Consider the following 7,821-nt stretch of genomic DNA (forward strand, 5'->3'; position numbering starts at 1 on the left):
GTCTTTAATCCACTTCGAGTTGATTTTTGTGACTGGAGTGAGGCAGTGATCTAGTTTCATTTTTTTGCATGTAGCTTCCCAGTATTCCCAGCACCACTTGCTGAACAAATTTTCTTTGTTCCATTGTATCTTTGCTCCTTTGTCAAAAATTAGATGTCCATATACTTGTGGGCTTATATCAAACCCAGTGTTATTTTAAAAGAAGGTAGAAGCTTCCAGGCAAAGAAGAGGAAGCTCATCTGAAGTAGACGGGAAGTTTCTGAGTAGCTTCAGAGATGGATGAATGGCACCCTGTAAGGCATGGAGCAGTGGCTGTGGGAAGCAGAATGAGGTCAGCGCCAGGTGGGCAGCCCCGCAGGTCAGGGCTCAGCCCTTTCCCTCACTCAGTGTGGAGCCCTTGAAGCGGCACTGGGAGGCAAAGGGAGGCGGCTACTCTGGGCTGCAGGCTGTTGGCTTGGGGTTCTAGCTGCCCGGGACTCCACCCAGAGCCGAGCCATGTAGCACCTGGCAAGGGATCCTGGTTGGGACGTTTCTGTGGTGGGATTTGACAAGGGAGGGATAGGATTGCATCTCCAAAGCAAAGTAGAGTAGATCCGAGGGAGAGGAAGATGGGGCTCGGTAACAAGCATCTGGTGAATTATTAGTTATGATCCAGGAGCCCTAAATGAGAACAGGGGTGGGGGGGGTGGGACTTCAAGGGCCGTCAGGCTGCACTTAGTGAACAGAGGGTCCAGTGTGCAGGAGGAAGGTTGTTGGGCGGAATAGCTCAGTTTGGGGTTGCTGACGGAGGTGAGCTGTGAGGCGCATGGAGGTGAGCTGTGAGGCGCACGGGCGGGAGAGTAGCAGTCTGGTTATGAGAGTGCTCGGCCGACCTGGGGGAGGTGCTCGCTGAGAGCCACAGAGGAGGCGGCTCCGGATTGCCATGGGTGGGCTGGTGGCGTGTCCAGCAGCTGCTGTGAAGCTGCTTTGACTGGTTCCCCAGTGGGCTCCAGGCGCCTGGAGGTCACGCCGAGCAGCCTCAGCCTGGGGATGCAGCTGTGTCTTCATCTAATGCGCCCACCTTTTAAATGGACCCTTCTTGAAGACAAGGATTATCGCCATGATGCTGATGATCCCGATTTCCAGCTCACTTTCTCCTTTAAGCTCCTGTGTGGTACTTTGGCTGTTACCTGGTATCGGGCTCACAGCAGCACAGAGTAAATTAGTGACTTTGCTGGATTCCTTCCTTCTCTCTTTGGAAACACTGTTTTCTTAGGCCTTCATCCTCAGGCTGAGCTTTCATTCATTCAACAGTTCGCCTCTAGTCACTAAGTTTAACCGCCCCAAATTCTCAGATGTCAGTTTGCAGAGGTCTTGGGTACAGAGCGTGCAGTCCTTGGGTGACCTCTGGGAAAAGTGGCATCAGAGGTCCCCTTTCAGCCGCACACGGCGAGTCCCTGTGGGGTGGACGTCTAGTTATATCCAAAGGGCCGGCTTATTGTCAAAGGGAAAGGACGGGGAGGACACTGGCACAGACAGGCCCCGAGGAGCCGCTGGTCTGTGGAGACGCCTGCGGCCTGGGGCAGCCTGGGAGGGAGGCGGGAGAGAGGCACCTGTGTAGTCTGCAGAGCGCAGGTGAGGCTGCGGGGGGGGGGGGGGGGGCTGCTCCTGTGTGACCGCTCGTCAGCCGTTTCCAGGGTTGGCCTAAGGATTTTCTGTATTTGGCGTGACCAAGTCCACGTGAAAGGAGAGGGGACATTTTTACAGTGGCCTCCACGTCCATGTCCCCACCTGGCCCGCGCCCCTGGATACGTCACTTCTCTGGACCTGTTTCACCACTGTGTTCATCACGCCCACCCCACCCGTTCTGGTCTTGTGACGCTCCTGCCCCAGCTTTCTGCCCACAGCCTCCGCCGAGCCCTCTGCCCTGCGCTCCTCAGACCGTCCGCAGTGCTCGGCATGGAGCTGGTGCTGCCACACGTGTGGGTGGGGACTGACACCGTTTGGGTTCACTCCCCCGTGGAGCAGTTTCCTGGCGGTCCTCCCTCCTACACACAGACACCCTGTTTGATCCCTTTGGCCGGGGAGGGGAGGCTGTGGGATGAGCTCCCCCCCACCCCAGAGTCCATGCCATAGGCCCTGGGTCCTCACTGTCTGCTGGGCCATTACTTGCGACTTAAGGATATGACAGAAACCGTGGACTCCACCCGCCCGAAAGCATGTGCAGGTACATATCTAATACCCTGAAGCAAAAGTTGTAGAAAGTTCATGGCTCCCGATTCATGTGTGTCTGCACCGAACTGAATCCCTGAGCTTGTTCTGTTACATCTCCCACAGCGTTAAAGGTGCCTGGTACATACCAGTGGTCACAGTGACAGCGCCGAGCTCTTGCTGTGTGCCAGGCACTGCGCACCATTTCCCGGGCGCTGTCTCCGTTGACCCTCCCGACCTCTAAGGTGGATTCTGCCACGACTGCCCATTCCAAGGCCAGGGAAACCGGCAGGCAATGGCTTGACCGATGGACGCAGTAGGTGAACCAAGGCCTGTGGGGCGCGGTCACCGGCTTAGCCGCGCTGTGCTGTGTTCACTTAAATACCTGTTGGACCCAGGTGAATGTTTTGGCTTGCTATTCACTAGCTTTCTGGATTCGAGATGTCTGAGGGGACTAGCGGTGCCTTGAGGATAGGGATTCTGCTGTCTGGACTGCGCGGTCCTGCGGCAGTGCTCTTCGCCCATCCGCCCCCTCAGTCTGGCTACCTCGTGTGCTGGAGGTGGGTGGTGGCAGTGGCGGAACGGAAGTGGCGCCTGGAGCCGGAGTGTCCATTTCCACAGTGCGACACCGTGCTGGGCAGCCGCGTGGGAAGCTGCGAGACCAGTGAGCTGTGTATGCACTGTCTGACTACGGCGCGCAGCTCTGGAGCCAGAGCGGTGGCGGCCCAGGACAGGGAGGCTGGCTGCAGAGGGGCACAAAGGAACTTTTGGGGGCAAAGGAGGAGCTACTTTCCTCCCTAACGGGTTCCCCAGGGACAGGGAGGTTCCAGACTCCAGGGGTGCTGAGCAGGGAGCAGGAGAGCTGGAGAGGAGGCTGAGAGAAGGAAGGCAGAACGGGAGCGCGAGCAGCTGGAGCAGGCGCGGAGCAGAGCCGTGAGGAAGCTGGTTCCTTCTCGGCCACGGGCTCGAACCAGGGGCCGGGGGACATGGGAGGAGACCCCACGGTGTGGGTGAAGGCCTCCTGGGGGGTGAGCAGTGCAGCCTTCACCTTGATTTTGTGTTGGAGGACCCCCAAGGCGGAAAGTGCTGAAGCCGGGAGAGTCTCACGGCTGTGACCGGAGACTGGTCAGCATGGCCTGGCAGGCTGGCCCGCGTCCAGACGTGATGTCCTTCCTGGAATCAGCAAAGAGGAGAAACAGGTGTGGGAAAAAAACAACTTGATAATGCACAGCCTTGGCCAACGTGTGCCGGTTCATGCGGGCGACAGAATAAATCACTGCCCGGCAACCTCAAGGGGCGGCGGCTTTCTCAGAACTGAGCGGCATGGGCGCTGGGGCCCTTGAGCTCGGAATGGGGAGCCCGCGGCCTGGGGTCCCGCATCGTAAACTACTTCGTGTCTGGCCTCATTTCAAGGTTCTTCTGGGATCCTCTCTCAACCCTGTTCACCAGAACTGGTCTCTGCCAGGTTTGATTTTGCTCTTTTCCTTCCAGACTTTCTGGCCATTTCTGCCCCTTTGGTTTTTTTTGAGAGATTCATTTTTGCATACAAAAACGGGCGCAGGCCAGAGGTGCAGGGATGTGGGGTGAGAGGATTCACCAGAGACAGTGGGGAGCAGAGCAGGCAGTTTAATGATGTGCACTGCTGAGGGGGCAGTGGGGAGACAGGAGGGGTCTGCGCCCTGGGGGTCCCTCCCTGGCCGCGCCCTAGCGGCCAGCGCCACAGTGCTGCGCTTTAACCCCTGTGCCAGCAGGGAGGCTCCGCTTTGTCTATTTCCCATCTCCTCTGTTGCACGCTAATTGTGTTAAAGTTTCCATTAACGGTCTCATGTTTTGTCTCCATGCGGCAGATGGCAGAACCTATTTAAAACGGCCAGCTTTGGGGATCCTGGGGTGCCCCTTTCCCTGGCTGGTCACAAAGGAACCAGCCCCGACCAGGTAGGCTCATCGTCAGTTCTTGCAGATGGAAAGATAATTTTGGAGCCTCTGGTAGATTTTTATAGGCCTTTAATACTGAATCAGGGACAGGCCAGCTCTCTCCTCAGCGCGCCTCTGGGGACGGCTCCCTGGGCTCCTCACTGTGCTGCCACCTCTGCCTTTAGCCCACGCCTCTAGGCACAGGTGTGAGCATTTACACACACACACACACCCAGCTGGCCCCCCTCTATAATTGCAGGTACAGCCCTGCCCAGGCCCCTGGGCCTCCGCTCCCCAGGCGCCAGGGCATCAAAAATCCTGGTTTTTAACTTCTATACCCGACAGGGTGTCTGCATGGGTGTATACATTTGTTAAAACTCAGAACTAGAGCCTTCAAATGCATTTATAAAGAATAAGGGCTTTGGATCTAAATTGCTTGGGTTCAGATCTAGTTTTGCCTTGTGAGTTGCCTGATTATACCAATTCGCTCAGCCAACCGCTGCCTCTGTCCGCATCAGCTCTAGGTTAGTGCTTAGTCAATATAAAGTGATCAGAACGTGTCTAAGTCCGAGTCAGACCAATGCTGCAGCCATGTCAGCCTTCACTACAAAGTCCCCACCCGCCCGCCCCGGCCATTCACTTCGCACCCCATGTGAGCCCTTAGCAGGGAAGGGCTGAGTCCAGTCTAGGTGTCGTGCCCAGACTTGATGGCGCCCGGTCTGTGGCTCTGCCCAGCAGGCTTGACTGCAGGTGGCGCTGGGGGTATGGGCGTGGGCACTGTGTGGGCATGTGTGGGTGAGCACCCCTGCGCCTGGAGGCCAGGGGTACATACCTCGGACAAGGACAGCTACCACAGAACTGCCAGAGGACAACAAAAGCTTCGAAGAGAGACGAGCCAGAACTCTGGAGAAAGCCCGAAGGGAGAGTAAAGAATTGCTGGGGGCAGGGCGGCCCCTTGGGCTCGCTGCCTTGCCAGCGGAGGACTGGCCAGACGACGGCCGCACGACAGTTGGTGTAGAGAGCGCGTTAAAGCCTGAAACGACCACGGAACTCTCCAGGACTCTCCTTTCCCTCTGCCCAGATCCACGGAGAACCCGTCCTGTGCCTGCGGGCACTACATGGGGCAACTCTGAGTAGGCAATTTGTATCTTTCAAGTTGAAATTATTTACATTAGTTCAAAAATCAACGGGAATAGGAAGAAGTCTATCCCAACTCATTTGGAATAGTCCTTCACCGAGTGACAACGCACACGGCTTCAGCAGTGAATGTGCCAGACGAAGCTGTTGCTTCCTTAAAACTGATGCTTGACGTAGGGAAAGACAAGTAGACAAAAACATTCATAGAAAGAAAAAATTAAGGTGGGTGATAGGATAGTGGTGGGGAGCGGGAGGGTTGTGGGTCTTTAGCTAGGGTGGTCTGATGCGGTGACTTTTTTGATTTACTTATTACAGTTGGTGTATTGATTGATGCATGCTAGAGCTGGGGGTAGACTGGAGGGTAGGGGGCGGGGGGCTGATGTTACTCTCATCAAGCACAGACCTTAGGTTGACTTCTGCACTTGTGCACTCTTTAAACCACCACTGAGCTCAAGATGGAGCGTGTTTCAGCGCCCAGAAAGCACCCTGTACCCCTTCCTAGTTAGTTTCCATCTCCCAGAGGTGACCACTGTTTTCTCTGTCACTGTAGATTAACCCACTTTTTGTGGAAGTTGAATGAATGGAATCATATGATATGTGGCCTTTTGAGGCTGGTTTCTGCACTCAATTTGCATCTAGTAAAGAGGCTTAAAATTTGTTTCTCTATGGTATTCCTTTATGTGAATATGCCACAATTTATGTTTAATATTCTCTGATAGATGTTTGTTAGTTCTGAAATCATTAAGATAGAACTGTCATGCAAGAAAATAATGATAATGATGAACAGCTCTATACCAGAGACATTTTGTGGGGTGGGGTGAGGAATGGGATCAAAAACAGTGGGAGGAGGGAAATACACTGGACTATGGTGAGGGCACACAGGTGATCTGGTGATGGGAAACCCAAGGGGATTGCAACTGAGATGGAAAAATACACAAAAATATGTAAAAATAAACTATTATAAAAAAAACTACTAAAAAAAATAGAACTGCCATGAAAATACATGTCTGTTTTGTGGGAAATGTGCTCTCATTCTCTTGGGAGAGAGGACTGGCTGGATTGGACCTAATTTTTTTTTATTTTTTAAGATTTATTTGTTTATGCATACAAGAACTCTGGTACAGACCAGAGTTGCAGGGGGTGAGAGAACTCACCAGAGACAAAGTGGGGAGCAGAACAGGCAGGTCCACTGAAATACACTGCTGAGGGGGCAGCGAGGAGACAGGAGAGGTCTGCTGCGTTCTGTGGGTCAGCCCTGGCTGGGGGTCAAACTCGTGCTGCAGTGGCTGCCAGTCAGAGTGGTACCTCTCCTTGCTGGGCCTGGCCCGAGGCCCCTAGAGACGTAAGTCCTCGTGTTCAGTTATGTCATTGTGCACGCATGTTTACGGCATGATTCTGGCATGGCTTAAGGGAGAGGATGTGCTGGACACGTGCAGTGAGTGAACTTTGTATACGGTGGCTTTATACGTTGGCACATTGTAAGCTTGTCTGGAGCAAAAGAGTATGTCCAAGAGGCAGCCTTGGAGTCGTGAGATCCTGGCCACATTCTGTCAGTGTCAGCTTCAACCTGCAAAGGAAGTGTGGTCAGTCTCGGATTCAGCCCGCTGGCCCCTCCAGAGACACCTCCCAGCATCCTGAACCTCCTCTTGTAGTAGAGCAGTCACAACCGATGAGACCTGAAAGGGATCGGTGCAGCATCTCATTCAAGCCCCCCATTTTCCACAGGAAAAAAGAGGTTCAAACAAGCAGAGAACTTGACCCAAAAGCCCCGTGTGAGAAGCCAAGTCAGAGCTCCTGCCCGGGCTCTGCCCAGAATATTGTGTCTAACAGGCAGACACAGTCAACATGAACCCCCCTTCCCCAACCTCCACTACCCCTCACCCTGGAGCAGGGGCCACTGCCCAGGGCTGCAGGCCCGGCTTCCTGAGCAAGGTTACCCTGCTGTCCAAAATGAGCGGGTTCTATCTGCCCGCCTATTTTGTGGGCCTGGCATTGTACGGACATTTCTATGTATGTTACCGGTCATGTTCCCAGGCCTTGAAAATAACCTACCGATCACACCCAATCTGAAAGTTCTACTTTGGAACAGAGGGGGACACCTGAGGGGCCGATGGCAGGAAAGAACCATTCACTCCCCCTGCCTGGAAGGGAGCGCCGCTCGAGGGTGGGGTGGGCAGCAGAGCAGCGTGGGAAGGCGGCGAGGAGGCGCGAGTCACGCAGCACGAGCGGGAGCCCGAGTCCGGCGGGTGAGGCCGCAGCCCCTTCGCCTTCTCCCTGCCCCTCCTCTGCCACCACGGGGACAGGCGGTCTGCGCGGCCAGATGCCCCGGGCGGTTTGTGGGAAGCGGCGCGGGGACAGCGCGTCCGCGGCGAACCCCGCCCTTTGTTATTCGGCCTTGTTATTCCTGCCGTCTCCCCCGCGGCCCGGCCGCGGGGTCGCGCTCGGGTTAGGAGGGGGCTCCGGGCAGGGGCTGGGCACGGCCGGGGGAGGGGCACGGCGGTGCCCGGGCCGAGAGCCCCCGAAAATCCCGGTACTGCCCTTGGGGAGCGGGTGCCGAGCCTGGGGCTGCTCGCCCCCGCC

General features: G+C 55.6%; 1 protein-coding gene across 1 annotated transcript in view; it reads left to right on the forward strand.

The window, feature by feature from the left end:
- The first annotated feature begins 7,419 nt into the window (after positions 1 to 7,419).
- Positions 7,420 to 7,821, forward strand: part of SV2A (synaptic vesicle glycoprotein 2A) — a 12,439-nt gene continuing 12,037 nt past the window's right edge. Inside the window, exon 1 of the mRNA XM_004689572.2 lies at positions 7,420 to 7,487. The gene's annotated coding sequence lies outside the window, so the exon portion shown is untranslated. The remainder of the gene's footprint in view (positions 7,488 to 7,821) is intronic.

This window comes from Condylura cristata, unplaced genomic scaffold (assembly GCF_000260355.1).
Source record: "Condylura cristata isolate star-nosed mole 26May11 unplaced genomic scaffold, ConCri1.0 scaffold00026, whole genome shotgun sequence".
In the NCBI taxonomy this organism is placed as follows: domain Eukaryota; kingdom Metazoa; phylum Chordata; class Mammalia; order Eulipotyphla; family Talpidae; genus Condylura; species Condylura cristata.